Raw genomic sequence first — 26,498 nt, 5'->3', positions numbered from 1 at the left:
GCTGCTGGAGGATTAAATAGGATAAAAGATACAAAATTAAGCTTGAAAGGGTGATAAAAATACATGTATAATTTCAGTTAGGGTTGCCCAAGAAGTAGACTCAGGGATAAGGATTCATGTACAAATAGTTTATTGGGGAGGTGATCCCAGGAAGCACTTGTTGAGGAGTTGGGGAATGAGGCAGAGGAAGGAAGGCAGCCAGTAAACATGAGTTATCAGGCTAGCTGCCATTGGAGGCAACTGGGGCCTAATCCCTCTGGGGATTAAATCTGGGAGAAATCTGAGGTCTAGGAGACTGTGAAGTTCAAGAACTTCAGAGTTATCCCATCTGTGGGGTGAGGGAGGTGAGGTATCTATACACCCATTCCCATTAATCATTGGTGTAGCTTCTGGGGGTGGGGCTAATTTGCTGTCAGTTGTAGCCAGCGCCCTACTCATGCTCCAGCAGCCCAAGGGAACCCCCAGGGAGAGAGTTGCCCGTTCTGGTGGGTTATGGGAATGGGTGGTTCCCAGGGGATACAGGTGGAACCCCGATGGTGTCTACTACATTAATCACCTTTCAAGTGCTATTTCAAACACATGCTAATAATTATCAAAATACATATTTGGACAAACAACTTAATGTTGAACAAAGTCTCTTTCCCAGATATTATCTCAAGACCTACTTTGTTGGTGGGGACAGCTCTAGCCTATACATGCCTCTGAACTCCTGCGACCCCATGGTATGGCCCTTCTCATATCCTGTGGGTCTCATTCTCCCTGACGCCCTTCTCTCATTCCCCTCCCCCGCCCCCACTGGCCTCTAGCCAGGGATTGGGAGTCCTCAGCTGCTTGGGAAAGACTTGTTAACTGATAGAATTAAATCCAGGATGCGACTTGGTTTTTCACTCATATATGTTCCCATTCCATCCAGAGACTTCATTTCAGAGGCAGATGCCTTCGGATGAGAATGGTGTGCTGGAAAGGCCTGCATAAATAAAACTCATGGATGATAGCTAAGCCGCTTCTTAAAAACTGGATTCCATCTTTTCTCCCAGCAAAATGCTTATGGAACTGCTCACATGGAGAGAAACTAACTGGCTTGAGTTACTTGCCACTCTGAAGCAGCCCTCTAGGGACATTTCTGATTTAAAAGCATCTTTTTATCTCACAATTTTCTCTACCCCCAGATGTCAACCCCTCCTTCTCTTGGTCTCTATCTCCCGGGTGCCAGCCCCTGTGGTCAGGGCCAGGGCTTTTACAGCCTTTGCTGGTTTGGCTAACCATCCAGGTATCTCCTTCTTTCTCCCTGACCCATGTGGGGACTTACCCAAGTCGCTTCTCAGCTGGAGAAGGGGACTTTTTGCCAACCAGGGATGACCCACTGGCCTAAGACCTGCTGTGAGTGAGGGAGGGGTTCAAGAGTGACAATGGTCCCTCCCCTGCGGGAATTTTTGTCTCCCCCCGCCCCCAACCTCCCCTAAGCCTGGCGTCTTGAAGCCATCCAGCCATCCTCACTCCTGGGAAACAATTGAGGGCCTTGATTTTTTCCATCGTCATTTTTTTTTTTTTTTTTTTTTTGGTTCACAGGAGGTGAAAGCCTTAAGAAAAACTCAAAACCAGTGCCTAGAACAACCCACTGCACGTTCCCAAAAACACCAGTGATATGCCGGTGGCTTTATTTTCTGAGAGCACGCAACAGAGCCGCCTGCATTTTTTCCCACTCAATTGAGTGACTTTTTGATGGATTTGACTGGTTGTTTTGGCATCGCATAGGCACAAACTGGAGCTGGGGCTCCACGGAGGCGGCAAAATCAGACATGAATAATAATCATAATAAACCTCCACAACATTTGAAAGTTTCCAAAGAGCTTTCCCGTGCATTTACCTCGTTCCATCCTGAAGCGCCCTGTGACACAGGCAGGGCTGATGTCACGGCTCCGATTTTCCTCACGGAGGACATAGAGGCCCAGACGCGGGTGACCGCTTATCCCCTGTCCTGACCAGACCCGGATTCCTGTCCGGGGTTCTTTCTATGTTGGCGGGGATAAGAGATAAGGGAGAGAAGCTGCCTGGCGGGGCTTCTATAGCAAGAGGCTGGGCGAGGGCTGTTCAGAATATCAGCTTGGGTGGCAGGGCTAGTTAGGAATCGGGGAATCAGGTTCTGCAGCGGAAAACAAACATCGGGGCGTTGGACGTCAGGCTGAGGCAGGCCCTGATGAGGTCTGAGCTAGTCCTAGGACCAGTCTGCAGGACACTTTGCCTGATTATCTCCTAGGCCTGGTGCCAGGCATAGCTGTGAGGTGAGCATACGTGGCCTGCGGGGTTCCTGCTGGGCTCTCAGTTCTACCATGCAAACCTTTCTAACAGCTTCCATTGGCCTCTGGCACACTTCTGCTCCCCCTCCCCCCCACTCACTCCTCCTGCCTTCGTCTTGCTGGCTTCTCCTTTCCCCTGGTCCGTCATCTCCATCCTCCTCTACCCCAGCGGAACTCCCTGCCCCACCTCCCCCTTTCCAAGATCCAACTGTCTTTGCTCGTGGATGTAACAAAACGCCTACCAGAGAACACCTCTGAGGTCCTCTCTCTTCTCGGGTAAAATGCATTTGTTTTTGTCGGGGCCTTCTTGGGACACCGTTCCCTCTTGCCTTGGCCCACGCTGACAACCTGAGGCGTTTGCTTCCTGTTGACGTTCCCTTTGAGGTGCCAGTCCCTTTGCTGAAGGTATCTCCTTCTTTCTCCCTAACCCATGTGGAGACCTTCTAGTCGGTTTTCAGCTGGGGAAGGTGACCTTGACAAGAGAAGGCAACCCACTGGCCTAAGACCTGCTGTGAGTGAGGGGGTCAAGAGTGACCCTGGTCCACCCCGGGAAGGCGTTCTTGACTGCTCAGTTTCACCTTGATCCTGGGCAGCTGAGACCTGGGAAGCTGGGTTGATTGGCTGTGGCCCCAGCCCCTCTTTTCTAATTCTTTGGAGCTCTCCTTCCTCCTCCTCTCCCCCTCTTCCTGTCCCTGTCATCTCTCTCTCTCTCTCTCTCTCTCTCACACACACACACACACACACACACACACACAGAGCGGACTTCCTGTGTCTTTGTGATCAATCCCTACTCTTCTCAGGGAACTGGTATGCCCTTCCCCCAGGTTTTTCAGATCTCAAGGTGGCAAAAATGGAGCTCTAATGGAAGTCCAGACTCTGTTGGGGGCAGGTTTGGGTGAGATGGTGAGTTTATCTGGGAGCTCCTGACACTCACCAGAAGGAGCGCGCCGCGAGTTTGTGACTTGCCGTGAGGTGACTGCTTTTTTTGTCATTTTGACATATCTTGTGTCTAACGCTTGTCTCCCAGTAGACAGGAGCCTCTTCCCTGTCTTGCGGGGACCTCACGAGATTCTCTGAATGGGATGCTGTCGAGTGGACATGGGAGGAGGGAGCAGATGTGGACGGAGGAGAGGTTGCTGTTCCTGTCCCTGCGCTCTGCACAGGCCTTTGGTGCCTCATCTGCCTGGGGGCTGGCAGCTCCCTCATGGCCTCTTCCGCTTGAGGGCCACATGCTCCCAGGCTGCAGCCCCCACCCCTCCCACAGGCTCAGGGAGCAGGCAGCTGGTGTGAGGTCGGTGCTGGGCGCCCAGCCGGGAAGTGAGGGAAGACCGTGCCGGCCCCTGTGGCCCGATGCAGGACACAGACTCCAGGGTGTCCCTGGGGACGAGTCCTTGCCCCTGGGGATCGTGGGGGGCTCTGGGTCCTCCCCACCCCGCCCCGATTTCCTTTTGAAGGGCCTGACAAAGAGGAGGTCCCTCTCTCCCTGTCCCCCCACCCCTGTGCCAAATGTGAATCTTATTTCACTTACGGCATTTTCTTTCGGTGAAAAACACATAGTTTGACCAATTAAAGCCTCTTTTGGACTAAGCCCCTGACAGAATTGGGGAGGCAACTGAAAAGGACGTCCTGTTCCTATGGGTTTTCATCTCTCTCTTGTTGTTTTTTTTTTGTGTTTTTTTTTTTAAACTCTTGGTCACGGTTCAGATTTAGAGGGAAGCAGTGATGGGAATAAACTATGTCCGTTCTGGCCTCCTGGCGGCTGTAGAGATCCAGCTCCCAGCTGTGAAGCCAGGGTGGGCAGTGAGGCCAGGCGGGGAAGCAAGCGCGGACTCCGAGAGGCCCCTGGACCCTGGAATCTGGAGAAGACAGAGCGGACCACCCCGCAGGGGAGGGCGAGGGGCGATAAGGGAGCCAGCCCCCCAGTGGGTGTGAGAGGCAGGAACCTACTCCGGGGAGCAGGAACGTCAGCGGGGAGAGGGCAGGGAGGTCTGAGGACCTCTTACTAGCTGAACCTGGTGGAGTGAGGGGCCGTGAGTATAAATGAAGGAGCGTGGACACAGCACCCTGCACGGGACCAGCGGCACTGTCCTGTGAACCCTGGGGACTGGCTGCGTGGATCCGGGAGGTGGGGCTGGGGCAAAGGAGGACACACACGGCAGGTGTGATGCGGGAAAGGTAGCTGATGGGTAAGTTTCCAAGACCCTTTGGGGTCTTTCAGGATCACGGAACAGGTGGGGTGCCTGGGTGGCTCAGTTGGTGAAGCATCGGACTTTGGCTCAGGTCATGATCTCATGGTTTGTGGGTTCGAGCCCCAAAACAGGCTCTGTGCTGACAGCTCGGAGCCTGGAGCCTGCTTCAGATTCTGTGTCTCCCTCTCTCTCTCTCTGTCTTTCCCCCTCCCTCCCCTCTCAAAAATAAACAAACATTAAAAAAAAAAAAAAGAATCTTTGGAACAGGCAAGGTGGGAGGTGGGGCCAAGCATGTCCTGCCTGTCAAGGGGACTCCACTGGTACACGTGGGCTGGGAAGACCAGGGAAAATTGAGTGACAGGAGAGTGCAAGGAAGGAATGAAAGTAAATTTTCTGGGCAGCTACGGACGAGGCATGGTATCAGGTAATTTATACATGCCTCATTTTATTCTAGCAAAATCCATTTATTCATTCACTGATTTATTTATTTGATCATTCAACAAACACTTATCGAGCGCTTTCCCTATATTAGACACTTTTTTGGGCACCAAAGGTATGAATCAAATGAGACACAGCCCCTCCCTCAAGAGCTCACAGTCCTGATAGGAGGAACCTTCTGTCAGGCTGGGTAGTCATGGATGGCTTCCTGGAGGAGGTAACCTTTGAGCTGAGTTTGAAAGATTGAAGTAACAGGAAAATTAAAGAGTGGTGATGGGAAACGGTGGCGGTGTTCCACGTGGAGGAAGGAATATGTGGGCGGGCATGGAGATCTGAAGCACTGCCATTTTTGAAAAAGTATTAATGGTTCCATGTGATTGAGGCCAAGGCTCTGAGACAGTCTCAAAGGTGTAAGGTAGAGGTGGGCTTTGCGACACTTATTTATGTATTATGATTATTTATCGGTGGGTGACATGACAAGATTGCCATTTTGCATATTCCATTCCGACATTCGTGTCAGAGGGGCCAAGTAGGGAGTCCTGTGAAGGGGTGTGGGCATCATTTGGAAAAGCGGAAAGTTCCGGATTAGGGCAGTTACTTCGGGGATGGAGAGAAGTGGACGGTTTGGGGGCTGGCGGGAAAGACGGATGGATGGGACAGGACTGGAAGAGCAGGGTGAGAGGCTGGCCACGGCTTTTAGCTCAGGCGATCGGTGTGCAACCCCTGCCCTCAGAGCCCGCTATCAATACGAGGAATTTAGCGGTGGAAGACACAGAAGTGGTCCCTCTTTTCATGGGAATGCCAGTCCAGGAGGGAAGACAGTGAACAAGAAGTGAAGAGGGTGGGCACGCAAAGAGGGGCAAAGCAGCGGGTTGGGGCTTCTGCCTGTGCTTTTGGAAGGTTTCGACTAGTGCGGCATCTCTAGGGAGACCAATGGAACCAGATGGGAGAGGAGGGAGGTTCGAGACAGAGGGTGGAAAGCAGGACTTGGAGTGATTCCCTCCTTTCCCAGATGGCAGGGCCACCGAATGGGTATCGTTGGCCACTTTACCGAGAACACAGGTGGAAGACCAGCATTGCAGGTATAGACCTGCTACATTTGGGTGTCCACAGGGCCTCCGGGTGGTGACGCCCAGAGGGTGGTCCAGTAAGTAAGTGTGGCATTCATCTGAAGGCTCAGAACTGCATAATTCAGGTTTGGGTCTATTATTATATATGTGGTGGTTGAGGCCATGGGCTGGGGGTCATTCAATGAAAAGAATGAGTCATGGAAATAATTGGCTTTCCCTCTTACCTCTCTCTGTCCGATAAAGTAATACAATTCTCATGAACTTTTTGGGGAGATAAAATATGCACACAGTGAACATTCAAACGGCACAAGAGGGTATACAGTGAATGGCGAGTTCTCCTCTCGCTCCTGATCCCTCACAACCCAGACCCCTTCTCCAGAGATACGTGAGTTTCTCCTATATTCTGGAAATGTTCTAAGCCTATAAAGCAGTTTTATATAAATGTTAGTGCATTATATTTACTTTCTTTCTTTTAAAACTTAAAATAAATAAATATCTTGACAATTATCCCTTATTAGTAATGATAAAAATTTATCTCATTCTTTTATATAGCTGCATAATACTCCACCACATGCAGGTCCCATAATTTAATTAGCCAGTTCCTTATAAGTGGGAATTCAGTGTGTTTTGAGGCTTTTGCTACATAAACAATACAGCAAAAATATGCTTGTACATACATCACTTAGGGATTAGTTTTGGCTGCATGTAAGAAAAAACTCAGCAGAGATTTAAACAAAGTAAGGACATATTTTTTTCTTATGTCGTGAGAAATCTGGGGTAGGCAAATGCTGGCATTAGTTTAGTGGCACAATGATATCACAGCAAAGTCCTCATACTCTTTTCCCGTGGTTACAAGGTGGCTGCTCCAGATCCAGCCATCACATCCTCTTTCCAGGCAGGAGGCAGGAGAGAAGACAACAAAGGGGAGAAGGTACATTGTCAGCAAAGTCTGTTATCCTTTTAAAGGAATTTTCTTTCTTTTTTAATGTTTGTTTTTGAGAGAGAGAGAGAGAGAGCGAGCAAGTGGGGGAGAGGCAGACACACACACACACACACACACACACACACACACACGCACACGCACAGCATCTGAAGCAGGCTCCAGACTCTGACCTGTCAGCACAGAGCCTGATGTGGGGCTCGCACTCATGAACCATGAGATCATGACCTGAGCTGAAGTCGGATGCTCAACCGACTGAGCCACCCAGGTGCCCCTAAGGGACTTTTCTAGAAGCCTTCCAAACATTTTTCTTTTTTCTTACATCTCATTGGTCAGACCTGTGTCAAGCAACCATCTCTGTCTCAAGGGAGGCTGGGACATATCTTTTAGTTTGGCCCATCGCTCTGCCAACAAAATCAGGTTCTGTTGTAAAGAAGGAGAGAATGGGCATTGGGTAGATGTCTGGTAGATTTTCTCTCGACTACAAATTCTTATAAACGGAATTGCTGGATTAAACCCTCCTATGCATTTAAAATTTTGATGATGCCAAATTGCACTCCAAAGGGGTTTTTACCAATCGCAGTCTACAATGTGCAAGAGTGCCTGTTTCCCTATATCATTGCCCACAAACTGTTGCCAAACTCTTTATGTTTTGCTAATCTGATGGGTGAAAAACGATCTCTTATTGTTTTAATTTGCATTCCTCTTATCGTGAGTGAGGTAGAGCATTATTTTACCTGCTTAAAAACATTGGTATTTAAAGCGTGTCAGGAGAGGGGTACCTGGGTGGCTCAGCCGGTTGAACGTCCGGCTTCAGCTCAGGTCATGATCTCGTGGTCCATGAGTTGGAGCCTGAGTCGGGCACTGTGCTGACAAGCGCCGAGCCTGGAACCGACTTCCGATTCTGTGTCTCCCTCTCTCTCTGCTCCTCCCCCACTCATGCTCTCTCTCTCTCTCAAAAATAAGAAAAAATTAAAAAAAAAAGTAATAAATGAAGCGTGGCAGGAGAAGAAAATCCCAGAAAGGAGAATGAGAAGTGTGGACTGGGGAAAAGGAAAAGCAGGAGAGGTTGGGTTCAAAGAAGGGGAGAGAGGAGCTTCAAGGATGGGAGGAGGATGGAAGGGACACCATCAGATATTGCAAAAAGGAAAAATAAGAACGAAGGCGTGCCCACTGGGTTTGGAAACATAGGGCCACTTGGGACCCCAGAAGGCACCCAGAAGGTTCAGCTGGAGTAGAAACCAGGTGAGCCTCCTTTCCTGCAAAGCCTTTCTTTCTTTTTCTTTCTTTCTTTCTTTCTTTCTTTCTTTCTTTCTTTCTTTCTTTCTTTCTTCTTTCTTTTTTTATTGAGATGAGTAAATGAATTCAGAGGGGTTCAATAACTTGCTTAAGGCTTCTAGAGCTTGTATGGGAGGAGCTAGGATTTGAGTCCCAGTGGGTTGGACCTCCAGGATCTCCCATAGTGAACCCCATAGAGGCTCTGGTGCAGGGAGAGTATTTATTTAGAACTGCTGCCCTACAGACCTGGAAAGGGCCTTAGAGATGATGGATCCCCTTGACCCATTTAACTAGTGGGGGGACTGAACATGACTAAGGTGAAGAGCCATCTGGCAGAACACGGGAGAGCCTTGCAGGAACGCAGATCCTGCTAGGATTCAGGGCATTTTGTGGAATTACTCTTTTCTCTGGCAGGGACGCTAGTGATACTTGGGCTAAGTAGAACCCACCTGTCTGTCAGCACCTTAGACAAAGCAACTTCCCTGAGTCCCGGGGGGAGTCCCCAGTTTCCTGAATGATGAGAGAGTCCAAAACGATCAAGACATGGCTACATTCTGGGTTCCATCAGTGGCCTTTTGGGAGTGGTCTGGGAGCTTAAAGCAGACCCAGTGCCTATGAGAGAATTACTGTTCCATCTTCTGCCATGGCAGATCCTCTAAACTGCCCCCACCTGAAGTCACCAAAATATGTATTACCATCTATCCTTGGCTCTCAATAAAGCCAACCAGATGGCCATATCTCTAGCTTGTTTGATGATTTATTTACCCATTCATTGAAAGCACTTTTATAATTAGAATTAAAATAATTGATTGTTATAATAAAATATTATCACCCAGATAATCCCTGTTGAGGAGTTTAGGTAGGGTGGTAAGGTGCTCAGCCTCTAAAGACAAATCATGGTCGGCTAAGGCAATCGTGGTAATATGTTTCTTTTTAGCTAGATACTCACTTTCCCAGAAACTCTTGTAACTGGATGGTGGAGCGGTCTCATGTGACACAGTTCTGGCCAATGAGTGTAAGAGACAGGCAGGAGAGGAGCATTCCCTAGCATTAAATCTTCTACCTTCTTCTGGCCTCTGGATGGTACCTAGAGCAGAGGCAGCCATCTTGCAAAAGAACGTGACAATAACAGATCAAATAGGTAGAGAATGGTCGTCCTGCAGAAGGGCTCCGTCAGTGCACGTGCCCACGAATAGTGCACACACATGCCTGTTTCCCCAAACTCTCACTAAATGGCTGCTGTTACCTGTTTGTAATCCTGACAGTACGATCAGTTTTGAAAAGGTATCTTACAGTTTCAACTTGCATTTACTTATTTATGATTAAGGTGGAGCGTTTTTTTCTTATGTATATTGGACATCTGGATTTCTTCTTTTGTGACCTCCTGTTTTCATCCATTCCTCCATTTTTTTTCCCCTGTGGGATTGTTAGGCCCTTTCTAATGAATACAAAAACGTTTTGTGTGTGTGTGATTTCAGAAAATTAGCCTTTGACAGATGGGTTGCAAGTTTCACCCTCCACCTGCTGTTTATCGTTTGCCTTTCTGGATGGTATTTTTCATCCCTCAAACAATTTTAACTTTTATGTGGTTGTAGGTAGCAATCATTTCCTTAATGGTTTCTGGGTTTTTTTCTTATTTAGAAAGGACTTTGCAGTCCAGGATTATAAGCACATTTACTAATTTCTTGCCTCCGAATACTTTCATGGTTTCTTTTCTACACTTAAATATTTGCTTCGACTGGATTTTATTTTGGTCCAAGGAGTAAGATAAGGATTCGCTTTATGTTTTTCCTGCCCGTTCTGAGGGTCCAGGCTCGCATGTTGGGACCTGGATAAGACATGGTTATCTTCCTGTTCCCTTCAGGTCTAGGTGGTCTTCAGAGTGTGTGTTTCTTTAAATAAGTTTTTACTTTAATTCCAGTTAGTTAACATACCGTGTTATATGAGTTTCAAACATATGATATAGAGATTCGACACTTCCATACGTCACCCAGTGCATCACCCAGTGCGTCACCCAGTCCCCATCACCTGTTTTACCCACCCTGCCACCCCCCTGCCACCTCTCTTCTGGTAACCAGCAGTTGGTTCTCTCCAGTTAAGAGTCTCTTTCTTGATTTCTCTCTCTCTCTCTCTCTCTCTCTCTCTCTCTTTCCCCCTTGCTCATTTATTTATTTTTTCGTAAGTTCCACATATGAGTGAAATCATATGGTTATTTGTCTTTCTCTGACTGGACGGTCTTGGGAGGTTTGAAGACACCAGGAAAGCAAATGCTGTAATGTAGGGGACTGCTGCTCTGTGGCAGTTTCCAGCACTAGGGCAGGCAAGGTAGGGGAGGGAATAGGCAGGGGGGGTGGGGGGAGGTGGATGGAAGGTCCGTCCTGAATCCAGCACCTTCAGGGTGACCACTGTTTTGAAGGGTGTTCGCGGAGAAGCCTCCTCGTGCTCCCGGATGTGAGGGATTCTGAGGATTTCCTTTTCACGAAAGGCTGGCTGCAACTGTCAGTGAGGAAACAGACGGTCTTGCAGGGGCTCTTTGAAGCTCTCTCTGTGGTGCAAACACAGCCTTCGTTCCCCAGGTGGCCAGAAACGACTCTTTAGACTGCATTTTGTTCGTTGCTTTTGTCTCCTTCTCCTTCTCCCTCAGTCAGTTACTCACTGGCCTTAGGCTTCCCCCAGATCTTATGCTGTGCCAGTCCCAACTGGGGACACATCCCACTAAAACTCCCAAGACTCCCGAGCAGGAGTCGGGCGGAGGCAGGAGACCAGAGCTCTAGGCACAAGAGAAATCGGGGTTATCCACACATATGTATGGCAAATGCACTCCCTGATTCCCAGGAGCATAGATTTTGCAGCTGAACTTGCTTTGAAAGTTGATTTTTAAGATTCTCTGAGAGGCTAAAATAAAAGGGTGTGTTAATTACCGGCGTTGGCAAAGGTGTGGAGCTTTTTTTCTTTTTTTTTTGCATCTCAAGTTTTATTGAGATGTAGTTCACATGTTATACAACTTAAAGCACACAAGAGAAGTTTTTATTTGGTACGTTCACAGAGTTATGCAACTATCACCATCTAATTTTAGGATGTTTTCATCACTCCGAAAAGAAACCCCGCACCTATTATCAGTCACTCTCCAGCCCCTGCCCTCAGCCCTAGGTAAGCTACCACAACCATTAATTTGCTTTGTGTATTTGTCTATTCTGGACATTTCATATACATGAAATCATACAATATGTAGTCTTTTCATTTTATTTATTTATATTTTATTTGTATTCCAATTTTTTTAATGTGTGTTTATTTTTAAGAAAGAGAGAGACAGAGTGTGAGTGGGGGAAGGGTGGAGAGAGAGGGAGACACAGAATCCAAAGCCGGCTCCAGGCTCAGAGCTGTCAGCACAGAGCCTGACGCGGGGCTCGAACTCACAAACCGAGGGATCATGACCTGAGCTGAAGTCAGACGCCCGACCAGCTGAGCCACTCAGGCGCCCCTTTATTTCTATTTTTTAAAATTTAAATCCAAATGGGTTAACATACAGTGCAATAATGATTTCAGGAGTGGAATCTAGTGATTCAACACTTAACTATAACGCCCAGTCAGTGCTCATCCCAACAAGTGCCCTCCTTAATGCCCGTCACCCATGTAGCCCATCCCCCCACCCACCCAACACCCCATCTAGCAGCGCTGTTTAGTCTCTGCACTTAAGAGTCTTTTAAGGTTTGCCTCCCTCGCTTTCATCCTATTTTTGCTTCCTTTCCCCTATGTTCATCTGTTTTGTTTCTTAAATTTGTGAAGCCTTTTATAACCACGCTGGAAAACCGTCTGGCAGTGTCTGCTGAAGCTACTCACACCCATACTTTATGACGCAGCAACTGAACGCCCGGGTACGTATGCACCAGACATGAGTGCCTATGTTCATTAAAAGACATGTACTAGAGATGTCGATGGCAGCAGTGTTTGCAATAGTCCCCAACAGGAAATAATTCCAGTGTCTATTGATATAAAAGAATGAATAAATAAGTTGTGGTAGAATCACACAGTGGGATCTAACTCAGCAATAGAAGAAACTCCCCAAGCATTCAGTATAATATGTGTTATGGGTTGACCTGTGTTCCCCTCCCCAAATTTGTATGTTGAAGTCCTATACCCTGGTATGTCATGTGACTGTCTTTGGAGACTGGGTCTTTAAAGAGGCAATTAAGGTAAACTGAGCTCATCAGGATAGCCCCTAAACCTGTATGACTGGTGTCCTTGTAAAAAGAGGAAATTGGGACACAGACACGCACAGAGGGAAGACCGCGTGAAGACATAGGGAGAAGACGCGGTCTACAAGCCAAGGAGAGAAGCTTCACCTTGATCTTGGACTCCCAGCCTCCAGAACTGTGAGAAAATACATTTCTGTTGTTTAAGCCCTTGAGTCTGTGGTATTTCGTCACGGCTGCCCTAGCAGACTGATATGATATGTGATTGCATGAATGAATCTCATAGACGTTATGTTGAGTGAATGAAATGACAAGTCAAGCATACATACTGGATGATTCCATTTCCATGGAATTTAAGAATAAGCGAAACTAGGGGCGCCTGGGTGGCGCAGTCGGTTAAGCGTCCGACTTCAGCCAGGTCACGATCTCGCGGTCCGTGAGTTCGAGCCCCGCGTCAGGCTCGCATCAGGCTCTGGGCTGATGGCTCGGAGCCTGGAGCCTGTTTCCGATTCTGTGTCTCCCTCTCTCTCTGCCCCTCCCCCGTTCATGCTCTGTCTCTCTCTGTCCCAAAAATAAATAAACGTTGAAAAAAAAAAAAAAAAAAAGAATAAGCGAAACTAACTGCTTAGCTTTAGAGTGAGAATGTTGACTGGGAAGTGGCTGGAAGGAGACTTCTGGGGTACTGGAAATGTTTTATAGCTTTCAAAAAAATGTTTATTTATTTATTTTGAGAGTGTGCGCGCGAGAGAGAGGCAGAGAGAGGGACAGAGAGAACCCCAAGCAGGCTCCAGGCTCAGTGCAGAGCCCAACGCGGGGCTCAATCTCACAGCTATGAGATCGTGACCTGAGCTGAAATCAAGAGTCAGATGCTTAACTCACTGAACCGCCCAGGCGCCCCATGAAATGTTTTATATATCTTGATCTGGGCGGTGGTTATATGGTTATACGCCCATGTAAGAATTCATCAAGCTGTAGATGTAAGATTCCTAAGAGTTGCACACTTTGTTATTTCTGGGCTGTATCTAATAAAAGGGCAAAACAAAAAAGATTCTTGAGAAGAGACATGAGCATTTGGGGGTCGGCATCACCTCCGTGTGGCTTAGTTTATCTGCCTTTACCAACAAAGCGATGGGAATGCAGGCCAAGTGAGCACTGTCCAAGTCAGTTCCTTCTGAATCTGAGACAAAAATAACCACGTCTCAAGTATGTTCTTTCCTTTTTTTTCCAAATGGGAAAGGCACGGGCTTTTTTTCACATTCCCAGCCAGAGGGAATCTTTCTCAAACTTTCCATAGAGATTCTCCTTTGGGCAGACACCAAACATGGACATTTTCCACCAGGGAAAAACATGCTGGGGAGTTACAGGCTTCTGAAAAAAAAAAAAAAAAAAAAAAAAGGTTTGGGAAGGAAATTATGGCAGAGCCCCCTCCCCACCCCAGACTGTCCCCAGTCCTCCGGGAGCCACACAGCGGCTGTGCATTGTCACCGTGAGGGCACTGATCAAAGGGTCTGTGACAATGCTTCCGGAGGACAGGGGAGGGAGAACGGACTGGGTCAGATAGCGGCCAGGCTCCAGCTTGCTCTGAGCACTGGGCCTTTCCTGCCTGGTGGGAAGGTTTTCATTCTCCATCCCCCACACAAATGGAAGGAAGTCACAGATATTAAAAAATAGAGTGTAATGCAACATATAAAATGTGGACAGTGGATGCAGTGTTCCAGTTCTGTCTGGCTCTGTCCATCTGTCAGACGTGGAGAAGAAGGCGCCTGGTTTCCAGGCTGCACTGCCTCTTTGTCCTCCCTGGACTCATCACTCCTAGCATCTCCTCCATTGTCCAGTCTATTCATTTCCCTCCTTAGCACCTTAAGGACCGGGGGTGCATACAACTCTTTAGGGATCGCTATGTAAGACAGGCACTGTGATAACCTCACGAGGAAGGTTTTCTTTTCCAGGTGAGGATGCCAAGTATAGGGAAGAGAAGTGCCTTGCCTGAGATCATGCACCTAGGAGATGTCAGAGCCAGGATTTGATCCTGGCCGGTGGAATCCAGTGCTTGGGCTCTGGCCACGGGACTCAGCTGCCACAGGTCTCTTTTTTTTCCTTGAGGAGGACATTGCTGGACGGCTCCATTCGATCCTATCTCTCAAGATAACATTTTCATGAAATATTAAAAGAATGGAAATACAAAAATCCACGATGAATAGAATATTAAAATGTTAAATAAAGGCAGGATCAGCATGGCTGATTTTCCCTTTTGCTTCAGGCTCAAATATGGCCCTGTTAGGCCAACTTATTCCCGGAGTCCTCACCCCATGGCCTGCCCTCAATACATGATAGTGCGTCCAAAGCCCAGCCTTGGGCTGATTGTTCTTCTTTGCTCTTTACCCTGTCTTGTCCTTGGACCTCTCGGATGGATGATCTTGTACGCCCTTAGTTTTCAACCTCAGCGTGGGGGAACTCCAAATTCTCCATGTCCAGCTTCAGGTACACCACTTCCCGTAGGTTTGTGTCCTGTATTTCCATTGGTCTTCCAGAATCTCCCGCTAAACACTGCTGACCTCCTATAGACATCTTGTCCTTCACTGAATTCATCCCTCCCTCCCTCCTGTCCTCAGGTCTCTTTTGGACTGTCCTGTCGGTCAGCGGCAGCAGCCTCATTTGAGATCATCTGGCTCCACTCTCATTGCCATTTTCTATGCCTATCAAGTCTTGTTGGTGTTTATTCTCGAATACCAGCGATGGCTGCCCTTTCTTCTCCAGTAACTCTTGAACTGGCCACTTGCCGGGGGTGGGGGGGTGGGAAGACGCAGAAGAGGGGACCTATGAGCACAACGATTCTTCTGAGGCCCACAGCTGTAGTGGGGGCTGTAGGGAGGAAGGGATGAATTCACTTAGAGCTGTGTAGACCAGGCAAGTGGAAGTTGGAAGCAGAACTAAGCACCCTATTGTTGAAACGTCCTCTCCATCTTTTATTGTGTATTCTAGGCACTTGCTGGATGTTAGAGAAACAAAGACTGAAAATCAGTTCAGTGTCTGAAAAGCTCACAGGCTGATAGGAGAGACTGACCCACAAGTCGTACTCCACAGGAGTATGCCATCTTGGGGGGGGGGGCGGTCACTGAGGAAGGAACAACAAATTGTGTCTAAAAAGATGGCTGGGAAAGTTGCCCAGAGGAGAGGACACTGAACTGGACTTGGTGTTGATGTTGGTCATTATAAAGGGGAAGAAGATGGTGAAGCTCACCAAGGTGGTGACGATGGACGAGAAGACTCCATCAGGATGGGTGGAGGTGATGGTGCTGAGGAAAATACCCTACGTTGGTGCCTCTGCTGGTAATAGTGTGGGCACTGATATGGGCCATCCCAAACCAGTCTAGGGACTCTCACAGCCATGGCTTGTGGTTCAAGGTACAGTTTATCTGTGCCCTTTGCTTGTTCAGTGAAGGAGCATTCAGAGCTCAGACATTCATGTGCCTTGCAAGCAGAACATGAAGATAATCATTTTTTCTGGCTATTCCTTTAGAGGGAGTTGCTTGCTCTGGGATTATAAAGAGATATTCTTGCATCGGGCCTTGACTTGATTTTAATCTGAATAAAAAGTCACTAAGAACTGAGGAAAGGGAATTTTCACACTAATTACTGGTTGCCCAGCTGGCACTGATGTTGGACATCTGGTCTCCATCCCATCTCTCCCTATTGCAGAGCCTTCTAATTCAGCATCTATAACTTGATGTGTCTGGGTGACATTTGTGCTGGGTCCAGAGAGCTTGTGGGAGATTAAAAAGGGAGCTGGGGGCACCTGGGTGGCTCAGTCGGTTAGGCGTCCGACTTCAGCTCAGGTCATGATCTCCGTCAGGCTCTGTGATGACAGCTCACAGCCTGGAGCCTGCTTCGGATTCTGTGTCTCCCTCTCTGTCTGCCCCTCCCCTGCTCATGCTCTGTCTCTCTCTGTCTCAAAAATAAATAAAAACATTAAAAAAAAAAAAAAGGAGCTGTACTTCCTACGCTCTTCCAGTCCTAGAACCCCTGGTCCTGGTGACTGATAATTCCAGAGAGGCTTCCTCTCCCCCCCTCCCCCTCCCAGATCTCTCCCATTGGCTCATCACATGCTTGAGGTCTTGCCATTACCGCATCATTGCTTTGGCTTTGGTCCTGCAGCTCCAGGAAACTGAAACATCCTAGTAACAGAGTTTACAGGTCACTGTCTCCTGGATCACTATATTTTAATGGTGAGGAGGATGGAAGGAGTGCTTAGAGTCTGGGTCAATTCTTGTTGTTGTTTTTTTCTTTTCTTTTTTTTTTTAAATTTTTTTTTTCAACGTTTTTTATTTATTTTTGGGACAGAGAGAGACAGAGCATGAACGGGGGAGGGGCAGAGAGAGAGGGAGACACAGAATCGGAAACAGGCTCCAGGCTCCGAGCCATCAGCCCAGAGCCCGACGCGGGGCTCGAACTCACGGACCGCGAGATCGTGACCTGGCTGAAGTCGGACGCTTAACCGACTGCGCCACCCAGGCGCCCCTGTTGTTTTTTTTCAATGTTTATTTTTGAGAGAGAGAGAGAGAGAGAGAGGGAGAGAGAACATGAGTGGGGGAGGGGCGGAGAGAGACACACACAACTCTTAACGGGTCAATTCTTAATGAACGGGACTGGGTGAGGATGTGTGGCAGAGAAGTTGGCAGCTTTGGGACCTCTGAGGCCTGACGGGAGGTGGGGGAAATGCCCTACATTTGGCGCGGCGTTTCGGGTTGAGCAAGATTTGGAGGTGAATGAAGGGGGTCTCTGTTTGCTCGAAGGCACCAGGTGGCGGGGGGGGGGGGGGGGATCCCTGCAGGGGGAATGATCAGAAAGCCTGTGGATGTACCGGGAGTCCCTGCCTTTCACCGGTGTCCTGCTGTCATTCTCCAGAGTGACCTCTCCCCCTCAGCTCTTCTCATCCCAGCATGCTGTTCGTGTGTAGACACTGGGTTGCTTTGCATCCTAGGAGACTGATATTCCGAAAAATCTTAGGGGAAACCCAGACATGTCTTTGCTTATAATCATTTTTAGAAAAGCTTTAGCAAGGCCCACTTTTCTGTCACCACAAAGGCAGTCTAACCTGGTTTTTCTTCAATAATCAGCCGCAACTTCTAGCTGTGTCTCCACACGAAACACCTCGTCCTGGTCTCCTTTCCAGTGGCAAGAAGCCAGGCCTTGAGACTTCAGAGAACTGAAAATTCCAGGGCTGGAAGTTCCCGGGTGCATGCCACCTGGCCGAGCTAGCTGTCCTGTTGTGGAGGGTGACATTTGTGTTGGAATCTTATAACCAGGCTTGAAATTCAGGAAATCCTGAGAATTCATTGGCCAGCTTTGAGTTATCTTTTTGAAATCATGAAATAGAAATTGGGAACAACATTTCAAGCATTATGAGTCTCAGACTGAGTCCCCTAGGTCAGCTGGCACGGCTCTCATTGGTTTGCTCACAGACTCATTTCTCTTCCTTCACTGGTCTCTGCTCTAGGTTGTAGAGAACTACATTTCCCAGGCTCCCTCATGCTGGAACCTACCTTGTGACTGCGAGTAAGTTGGAAATTTACACGCCGAGGGCAGCTTTTAACTAATGACTGACCGAGGTATCAATATCCCAGCTCCCCTGTCCCTGATGTGACCTCCTGCAGTACTGATCCAAAGTTATCCCCCTGGCACTTTGGTTGATCTCACACCCTAGCCTGGCCCTCTTCCTATTCCCATTTCCTCACCCCCTGCCAGTATCCACCCTATCCCTGACCATTCACAGGTATTCTTATCACAGGGGAAGACAGAGACATGGCTCTGATTCCTTCTTTTTCTAACTTCCCCCAGTCTGAATCCATTTGGCACCTGGGCCCATACTGTCATTTGGGCCATGTCTAAGAGCTTTAGGATAAGTTCCTGAAGGAGATCTTACACTCCTTGTCTCCCCTGAGATGCCCAGCAGGCCTAGGACACCCCTAGAAGCACCCCTTGTCAGAAGTGGAAGGCTGTGGGGGTCACTGAGACCAGAGGAGGAAAACAAGCCCCAGAAAAGCTAAGGGGGCATGTTGACTAAATGACGCTCTCTTTTTCTTTTGACAGAGATGTGTAGGGAGACATTGTATCCTCACGATAGTCACTTCTTTGTTTATTGAGTTGTTGTTTTTGTTGTTATTATTACTCTTGCTTCTTGGTATCCTGAGGGGCCCCAGGCCTTTGGGCACATGCGGTTGGGAACTTTCCTGAAGCCATTTCAAGCTGGGCAGGGAGGTGAGTGTAGGCAGCAAAGTAAATGGAGAATCACAGCAGGGTTTGAGGCATGCGCATGGGATCCAGTGGGGGCCTGAGCATTTAGCCCAGCCTTACTGGGGAAGGGGGCAGAGAGCGCTTCCATGATGAAGTGAAACCTGAGCTGAATGTTGAAGTTAAACAGGGGTTTCCAAGGTAAAAAGAGGTAGTTCCCCCCTCCCCCCAATTCAATATACAACCAACACTGGATATAAAGATGATGCTTTTTTATTTGGAAAGAGTTTTGCATAGGGGTATAAGAACAGAGTTTGGGGTCAAATGGGATTTAAATCCTGGCACCATCACTTCCTCTGTGACCTTGAGCAAGTTCCTAAAACTCTCTGAACCTCAGTATCTTCATCTGTGAATTGGGATAATAAATCCCACCTCACTGGCTGGTCATCCAGTTCAAAGGAGATGAACTGACTTGTATTAAGCACTTGAAAAGTGATAGCTATGATGTTCCCCTAGTGAGCTTTGAACTTTTGTCATCATCAAGTGAATGTTGACAGTTCTCTTACTGTGTTCAAGTGTTGAGTGAACCTATCTTGTCCCAGGCACCCTCATTTGAGAGGACAGAAGATATTATTCCCTGGACTACAGACTCAGAGGGAAGAGGGGACCTGCCCGCTCTCACCTTGAGCTGGGTTCCCCAAGAAGCAGGAGCCAGGCAAGCATGAGAGAGAGTTCAAGTACCTTACTTGGGAGGTGATCCCAGGAAACACTGGCTAGGGAGCAGGAAATGAGACAGAGAAGGGAAGTCAGCCCACTGCAGGAGGTGTTTTCAGTCTGTTACTGTGGAGGACAGTGGGGCTCAGCTCTACAGGAAGCCCTGGGAAGCAGGGTAGAGTGCATGTCTCAAGGTTACCCCAGCCGAGGGGATTGCTGCATCGTCAGCCACCAACTCCAGTCGTGGCTGAGAGCCGATCCTGGGGCGTTTGGCGTGTCTAGCCGGTGCTACAGGCAGCACAGCGGACTCCAGTGGTCAGGAAACAGGTGGGTGCTAGCAGCTGGGTGTGGGGTGTGGCAGTGCAAGTGGGGGTTATCAATAGGACACTGTTAGTGTCGCTTTCCCTGGCGTCGTGGTTAGGGAGCTGAGTGACTGCATGAATGGGGATGGGTGCCCGGGAGACAGGATGGGAGTCTGAGGACAGACGGAACCAGGACAGGTGCTGTATCTCTGTCTGGCACTTATGCTCTGCCTCAATGAGCAGGCTGGTTGGGTGCCCTGGACAATTTAAGTGATCTGTTTAAGACGCCCTTCCCTTAACATGGTGGTTTATGAATAACTGTTGAGTTGATTTTACCACCGTTGCTTCATCAAAAAGAGAAAACAAAATATTTGACCTATCCCCCAGAGTTCTCTGCCTTCAGCCCCCCTTCTCCTGTTCTCAAGTTCCCTGCCAGCCCCCTCAGATCCAGAGAAAGATTATTAAACATTTCTACTTGCAATTCTCATATGTAAGTGCCATACACATGTTTTCTCTGTCTCGTGCTATGTATCGTGACCTGACCCTGAGACAACAATTTGGATCCAAGGGGGTTATTTGAGATAGTTGTTTGGGGGTTATTTGGGGGACTCTGGCAGGAGTCACTCTGAGGAGTGGGGTGGTGAGACAGGGAAGGGAGAAAACACCAGTGGAGGGCATTAACGGGTTGGTGGGGGCCCTCAGGAAACCCTGTCTTGCTGGGGGCTTCTGCTCGAATATCCCCCTGAGGGGGGAGGTGGCTGGAGCACTGCTCCCCAATGCCCTCCCTCACTGGGTGAGGGCTGCCGTTGAGGAGCTAACCCCGGGGCACTTTTGGCATGCTCTGTGCCCAGGGGAGCCCCTCCCCCATCAGACAGTGCCCTCAGGTAGACATGCAGGATGGGCTGAAGGGAGTGCTCTCTGGAGGACGGAAGGAGATGCTCTACTAGGAATATAGAGGCCCCGGAAGACACCTGCTTTCCTCCTGGTGAAGGCACAGCCACAAATGTGAATAACTCTTTCATCAGGCCACTCCCCTGCCCAACCAGCTTCCATGGATCCCTATCACTTATTTCATCCGAGCTAACTTCCTGAATTCTTGCTGTTCTGGCACTGCCTGATGATTCTTTACCCTCTAATCCATAAATAATGATAAGCACAGCAGAATGCATAATTAATCCAACCAACATTCCTGCTTTCCACACCACGGGCACAGAGGGAGCTAACGGATAGTTGGCTGCTGGACTAAATTGCTTTGGACCTACCTTGCCAGCCCTACTCACAGCTAGCTGTACCCTCGTTCCCAGCCTTGCTCACCCCCTCACCCCTTCTGACCCTGCAGGCCTACTCTCCTCCTTCTGCCAGTGCAGTTCTGTGCATTACTCAAGGCCAACTTGTAGATGCACCCCTGCTCCTGTTCTTCCTCTTCTTCCTACACTTGTTCTTACGTAGCGCATGTTCGTAAAGGTCATATGTCAGGCCAGGGGCTATTGGCCATCTGGTTAGACGTTGGCTCTTGCTGCAGGTGTGAACTTTGTCTGCCCAAGGCTGGGGCCCGAGTTTCTTCTCTGTCCCCATGGCACAGCCATACATAGGGCCAAGTGCTTGATCAGTCCTCTGTGATCACTGGCGTGAGGGATGCTGGCAATATGATTATGAGGACCTTAGTGGATGCTGCTGGTGCCCACATCCGTGCAGCATTCACTCTGCACCCTAAAAGCTGCTTATGGTGAACATTGTGACTCTGCCCCAGGACTTCCTTCTCCGGCTGGGGAGCGCATGTGGCCTGTGTATAGGACAATCAAGAAGTGTCCGAGAGCCACAGAGCAGGAAAGACACCTCGACAGTTTCCTCACCCTCAGTTGAGGTAACTCTGAAGGGTGTTCTGCATGACCTCCCATGCCTCCACAATGGGGGTAGCTCCAGAAGCCTACGGTGGTAACTTGCTGGATAATATAACCCATTTGGAGGGATTCTTTCTCTCTTTCTTCAGTTCTGAACTCTCCTGCGAGTGTTTCCTGCTGTCACTTCTTCCCAGATTAAACTTGCACTTGAATCCTTATTTCAGAGAGTGTGTCCAGGGTCACCCAAACTATGTAGATGGCCTCGACATGAGAACCTGTGGGTATAAGTTTTCTGAAGCCTTCTGAGATTGTTGGGGTTCACTGTGCTCATGATGAGAGCTGGGAGACAATGAGTGTTGAGGGCCTGAGGGGATGCACTTGGAGGTAGGTCTGAGGTCAAGGGAAGGGTCAGGTGGGCCTGGGAAGCAGGGTTTCTCAGGGTAAGCTCTTTGCTAAAGAAGAAAGAGATTGAAATGAACTTGGGATGACCCTGAAGCTTGTTAAGTCCTGAGTATTGCCAAAAGACGTGCCTTGACTTGAAAGTTTACTACAAAGTAGTTTGGATATTGGGAGAAAGTACCAGTATTGCCAGCCAAAACCCACATCTTCTTTCTGAGTCAGGGTGGCTGCTTGGGTATCTTTTGCCAGGGCATCTGCATACCTTTGTCTTGACACAGAGCTTGATCTGTTCCTCACTGAGGGAAACTTGAGTTGGTGGTTATGACCTACCCCCTGGGGCTATGGATGGACTTCTGACCCATCTCAGACTTACCTCCAGTCCTGGCCTCAGAGAACACCTGATACTGGCCATAGACTGCTTTTTCCCACCCCAGCCATTAGACTAACTTGTAAGTCCAATTTCACATATTGTTCCAGAAACATACTATCACCTCAAGGAGACCAGCAAAGACAGAGTGGGTCCCTGAGTGTAGCCCACCCACAGCTGGAGCCCTGAGGGCACATGATCTCAAATTTCCTATGGGGTAGAGGGTCTACTATGACCTGAATTCTAGGGGATTCTATAATCTGACCTTGGCAATGAGGACCAAAGGCTTTCATGACTATGTGAATTTCATTTTTCATGCATCCATCTGTTCATCCTGAATCTGGAACACTTTTACCCATTGAAGGAATTAAACAGGAGTTGGAAGGAGCTCAGCAAGACCAGCCAAAGACTCAAAGAACATTTGGCTCAAGGAAATTCCAGAAGAGAAAGAGCTGGTGAAAAGGGAGGCTGGAATCCTGGCAGCTATCTCCCACCCAGAGCAGGGAGAGTGGTACAAGCTGCCAAGGGAAAGATCCAGGCCAGGCTGGGAAGCTACCTTCATACATGGGTAAGGATAAGAGAGGCAACGGGACTCCATTCTCCAATAAAGTGAAAGAGAGAAGCAATCAGCTTTGTTGGGAACCGGTTAAAGGGGACCCTGAATGTGTGCTGAAGAATTTGTTTGGTAGAAAACCTTCTGATTGGGACAGAAAGGCCTTGGTTTTTTTAATTGCAGTTCTTTAACAAGATGGATAATTTTTTGTCTTTCATGAAATTAAAGAAAATTGAATTCTACCATACATTCTGAAGAGTGGACAAAAGTGTACTGCTCCTTGATGAATTTTCACAAACTGAACTCACCCGTGTAACCAGCACTCAGAGAAACAGAAAATGATTAGCACCTCCAACCCCCCCACCTTGTGCTCTCTTCCCAGTCACTACCTCCTCAAGGGTAACCACTACCCTGACTTTTTTTTTTTAGTTTATTTATTTACTTTGAGAGAGAGAAAGAGCATGCATGAGTTGGGGAGGGACAGATAGAGAGAGAGGGAGAGAGAGGGAGAGAGAGAATACCAAGCAGGCTCCATGCTGTCAGCACAGAGCCAAATGCAAGGCTCGATCCCATGAAGCATGAGATCATGATCTGAGCCAAAATCAAGAATTGGACACTAAGCCAGCTGAGCCACCTAGGTGCCCCTATCCTAACTTTTAATAGCGTAGATTAATTTTGCTTGTTCTTGAAACTCATATGAATGGAATTATTCAGTGCATATTCTTTTACGTCTGTCATTTCCCCCTCAACATTGTGTATGTGAGATTTAGCCACATTGTGTGCAACAACAGGCCATTCTTTTTCATTGCTGTACTGTATTTCATTTTATGGTATACCGTGGTTTATTTGTTCATTCTGCCTTTGAAGGATGTGTGATTCATTTCCAGTTTTTAGCTACTATGAATAAAGCTGCTATGGCATTCTTGTGCATGCCTTGATGGATATATGTTTGCATTTCTATTACACATGCTCCAAGAAATGGGATTGCTGGGCCATAGAATAGGCATACATTTAGCATTTGTAGCTAATACAAAGTAGTTTTCCAAAACGTTTTCAGCAACCTCACTCTTACTAGCAATGTATGAGATTTCCAATTGCTCTGTATTCTTGCTAATACTTGGTACTTTTTGTATTTTTCATCCTTGCCATCATAATGGTTGTGTAATGATATGATATTATGGTTTTAATTTTCATTTCCCTTATGACTGATGGGTTTGGGCACCTCATATGTTTATTGACCATTTGGTTATCCTCTTTATTGAAGGGCTTGTTCAAAACAAGCCTGTTCAAAACTTTGGCCCATTTTTCTATTGGGTGGTCCGTCATTCTCTTATTGATTGCCCATAGTGGCTGTGTGATTTTGAACAAATGTCTACCCCTTTATAGGCCTTTGATTCCTCACATTGTTTATGTTGTTATTGTGGAGTGAAATCGAACCTCTAAGGCTCTTGGGTGGGTCCACAGTCCTGGACTTTCAAACGACCTTATTTCATTCCTATGGCCCCTCTTAGGCATGGGCAAATGACTCAGCCTGGTCCAAAGAGATGTTTATGGAAGGCTTTGGGAAAGCAAATCTCTTTCTTCTGGGATTTCTGAATGTGAGGATGACATCAAATGATGTTAGATTGGAGTTGTTCTTATGGTCTTATTGCCATTGACCCACGAAGACATGAAGAGATGCTCAGAGTGAAGCCAATACCAAAGAAAGCCAACAACATGGAAACAGGGAGAAAATATGAGAGAGAGAGAGAGAGAGAGAGAGAGAGAGAGAGAGAGGGAATTGATGCAACCATTCTTTTTAGTTTTTCTGTAAGCCAGCATTGTCTTTATCACTTAAAAGAGGAAGAAAATTAGTTTTGCAATTGCTATTGATGCCCTCCCCATGTTATCCCTTTGGCACTCACTATTCCCTTTCCCTCCTAAAGCTTCCTGCTATAAGCACTTGAGACTGTTTGAGGATGTTCCCCAGTTTTTGGAATTGCCTTATATAAGGCAGGCTGGAATGCTGGAGCTTAGGAGTCCTGTGAGTAGCCCTGAACTAATGACAGATGAGAGTTGGTGGATAAACACTCTAGCTTCCTCTCCCTTATGTGGGATGCTCTGATGTGTGCTCGATACAGTCGCTAAGAACTCTCCAGCTGAAGTGAGCTCCTAGTTTTTCACTGTGGTGACCTGCTCATGATGTCCCCTGCATGGGCAGCCTTCCCTGCTTTGTCTTACTTTCCCACTCCTTTCTTGGTGCTGTCTGACATCACTTCCCAAATAAACCACTTCCATGGCAATTCTTGTCTCAGGGTCTGCTTTTGGGAGACTCCAAACTAAGATAATGAAGGAACTAGAATTTAAGCCAAAGTTTCGATGAGCATTATAGAATCCAAGTTAATCTAATGCAATCAGGTTCAGTTTGAGGGCTCTGTATGGAGCTTGAGTAAGTCTCTGAGGGTCCAAATAGTTTAAAGTCATCTCTGTCTTCAAGAGACCCACCAGTTTGGTGAGGAGATAAGCTGCCCGTGTAAAACACTTGAATAAATGTATTTTAGAATTCTGATGTTGGCAGGGAAGGGGCCCTGCTATGGGGGTATCTGGGTATAAGTGTCTGGAATCGCCAATTTTATGGCTTCTGAGAGTCCAGAGACTTCCTGCCAATTTCTTCAAATTCCCAACAGACTGGGCACAAAGCCCATAGTCACAGAAATTTTATCACACACAACATTTTGATAGTTTGGCAGTTTTAGGGAAGGTGTGGAAAACTATGAAAGTGACCAGGTCTCTCACCTCACAACCATGTCCCACGCTGCTGAAGCCATACCTTCTTGAGCTCTTACCTCCTTCCAGAGGACTCTTCTTATTGGGTGCTACCATCAGGCCGTTGGCCCAAGCTCTGTTCTGATTGTTTCTTTCCTGCTGGAAAGCTTGCCGGGCTGGCCAGCCTTCTCCAGAGCTCTTTGGAAATTGGAGTAAATAAATATTGGCCATTCTTAAAAACTGAAGTCTCGATTGATCTTAAAGTTATCTTTGATCCCCCTCTTTCTCTAATCCTCCAAGTCCAGCATGGTGGCAAAACTTATTGGCTCAACTTTCATGACATTTCCAACATCTGAGCAGCTCTTACTTTCTCCACTGCCACCACCCTGGCTTGAACTACTGTCTTTTCTGGTCTTGATGAGTGCAATTGCTTTTCCCACAGGTCTCACTATTGCCAACCTCATTTTCCATACTAGAAGCAGATTTATCTTTCTAAAAGTGTAGGTCACATCCGTATGTAAATTCTTCTTTGCTCAAAAGCTACTGAAGCCTCCTTATCTCATTCAGAGTAAAATATGGAGCTTTTCCATGACGAACAGGGCAGGCGTTCATCACCACTCTGACCTGAGCTTCTACTGTTCTTCTCTTTGCTCACTCTGATCCAGCCACACTCCCCTCTTGCTGTTTTCTGAACCTGCCAAGAAAGGTCACACCTCAGGGCCTTTGGACTTGTTATTCCCTCTGCCTGGAATGTTTTCCCTCAGATTTCAGCCTGACTCATTCCTCATCTATTTGGGATCCTTACTCGGAGTGACTTTCTTTGACCATTCATATAAAATAGCATCCCTTTCTAGCAGTTTCTAGTGCCTTATTCACCCACTTGATATATTAAATATATATACACTGAAAATAATTGGTTTATTGATCGTTTTCCCCTAACA

The 26,498-nt window shown here is 47.7% G+C and overlaps 1 long non-coding RNA gene across 5 annotated transcripts in view; it reads left to right on the top strand.

Moving 5' to 3' along the window:
• Window positions 1–26,498, top strand: part of LOC147582657 (uncharacterized) — a 79,731-nt gene that overhangs the window by 17,023 nt on the left and 36,210 nt on the right. For 2 of the 5 annotated variants that reach the window (XR_015249384.1, XR_015249389.1), the window contains 4 exons: window positions 11,289–11,362; window positions 11,999–12,087; window positions 17,903–19,677; window positions 21,403–23,742. This is a non-coding gene — a long non-coding RNA (uncharacterized LOC147582657). Of the gene's footprint in view, window positions 1–11,288; window positions 11,363–11,998; window positions 12,088–17,902; window positions 19,678–21,402; window positions 23,743–26,498 lie in introns of those variants that run through there. The other 3 variants (XR_015249385.1, XR_015249386.1, XR_015249387.1) reach the window with 3 other exon arrangements.

Source organism: Puma concolor, chromosome A3, assembly GCF_028749965.1.
Source record: "Puma concolor isolate L17-30 chromosome A3, mPumCon1.1.hap2, whole genome shotgun sequence".
In the NCBI taxonomy this organism is placed as follows: Eukaryota; Metazoa; Chordata; class Mammalia; order Carnivora; family Felidae; genus Puma; species Puma concolor.
Note: the sequence above shows the minus strand (reverse complement) of the source record. Positions and strands in the feature narration are given on the sequence as shown.